Here is a 2,164-nt window from a genome sequence, read left to right on the forward strand (position 1 = left end):
TCCCCAGCTGCTGGGGGTGGGGCTAGCGTCGGCCTGACCAGGGCCAGGGGTCAGTGGGGGAGACACAGGGGTGAGGATGCAACCAGAATGAAAGGCAGAAAGCCTGCCACTTGAAAACTACTTCTTAACTTCCAAAGAGCCGGTGTAACTGTCACCTCACTTCACCCTGAAACTTCTCTGGGCCTCAGTTTCGTTCTCTTAGAAGCAACATAGCCCAGTAGATAGACCCCAGGCCTGGGAGTCAAAAGGATCTGGGTTCTAATCCCAGCTCCGCCACTTGTTTGCTGTGTGACCTTGGGCAAATCTCTTAATTTCTCTGTGCTTCAGGTCCCCCAGCTGTAAAATGTAAAATCTCTCCAGTAGGAGAGATGGACCGCGTCCAACCTGACTAGCTTGTATCTATCCCGGCACTTAGTACAGTTCCTGGAAGGTGGAAAGTGCTCAACAGATACCTTTTTTTAAAAAAAGAGAGACTCTGGAGAAGAGACAGGTCTCTACAAGCTTACTGTCACTGTCCATAAAACAAACCTGAGTCATCATAATATGATAATAATAATAATGGTATTTGTTACATGCTTACTCTGTGTGAAATACCATCATCATCAAGCACTGTTCTAAGCACTGGGGTAGATACAAGCTACACTGGGGTAGATACAAGCTAATTGGGTTGGACCCAGTCCCTGTCCCACATGGGGCTCACAGTCTTCATCCCCATTTAACAGAAGAGGGAACTGAGGCACGGAGAAGTGAAGTAACTTGTCCAAGGTCAGACAGCCGAGCCAGGATTAGAACCAGATCCTTCTGACTCCCAGGCCCATGCTCTATCCACTAGGCCATGCTGCTTTGGGGGGGGGGTGGGCAGGGAGGTCTTTCATGGCAAATATGCGGCTTCCTGCTCGGAGGGAGGCTTCTCTGTCCTCCCCTCCCCCGTTCTCCTGCCGATCATAATAATAATAGTAATAATGTTGGTATTTGTTAAGCCCTTACTATGTGCAGAGCACTGTTCTAAGCACTGGGGGAGGTACAGGGTAATCGGGTTGTCCCTTGTGAGGCTCACAGTCTTACTCCCCATTTTACGGATGAGGTAACTGAGGCCCAGAGAAGTTAAGCGACTTGCCCACAGTCACACAGCTAAGTGGCAGAGCCAGGATTCGAACCCATGACCTCTGACTCCCAAGCCCGTGCTCTTTCCACTGAGCCACGCTGCATCCGTCCCCGGCACCGGCTCAGTCAGCTGAGAGCTCTCTCCAGGGAGGGAGGCAGAACCAAGGGAAACGAACCTTCTTCCTAACAATGGCCAAGACTCCCTTAAGCCCCAATAGCCCCTACCCCTCCCCATCATGAAACCCAAGATGGTTGTCCCTTAGTCAATCATATTTATGGAATGCTTACTAAAGAGCACTATACTAAACACTTGGGAGAGTCCAATATAACAATAAACCGACATATTTCCTGCCCCCATTGAGATTCCAGGCTAGAGGAGGGAGAGTTTGGTGTCTGCTGCTACTCCCAGGGCCGGTTTTCCCCCACCTGGAAAGAAAATATCAGCTGGGCAGTCACCCCTTCCCCTCCCCAACACCCCCCACCCCCGCCCCCCCCCGACAGAGGCTGAACTGCCCGCCCGGCCGATAATGAGACCTGCTAAATCCCTAATGAGATCAAGCCTGGCGGGTGCTCTGATCCCTTTCCCCCTCAGTCACTCTGCCCAAGGCAGGTCGGGCCCCACGAGGCCGAGAGGTGTCAGGAAGAGAAGGTTGGCAAACCCCATCGAGGCTTCCCTGTTTCCCTCAGCTGGGCTACCGCCTCCCAGAGGCCTTCCCTGATTGAGGAAAGAGTCTGGGCCTGGATGTCAGGGGACCTGGGTTCTAATTCTGACTCCACCGCTTGCCTCCTGGGTGACCTTGGATAACTCACTTGACTTCTCTGGGCCCGTTTCCTCATTTACGACAACTGGGGTCAAATACCAGTTCTCACTTTCTTCAGACTGTGAGCCCCATATGGGACAAGGTCTAACTCTGAACTGATTATTTTTTTTTTATCTGCCTCAGTGCTTGGTACATAGTGTTTGCTTAACAAATATTATTACTGATAGTATAATAGTGATGATAATAATAAATCCCCTTTATTCATGTATTGATTGTTCATTTGTTATTTCGGTTATCAA

This window comes from Ornithorhynchus anatinus, chromosome 14 (assembly GCF_004115215.2).
Source record: "Ornithorhynchus anatinus isolate Pmale09 chromosome 14, mOrnAna1.pri.v4, whole genome shotgun sequence".
NCBI classification, from domain to species: domain Eukaryota; kingdom Metazoa; phylum Chordata; class Mammalia; order Monotremata; family Ornithorhynchidae; genus Ornithorhynchus; species Ornithorhynchus anatinus.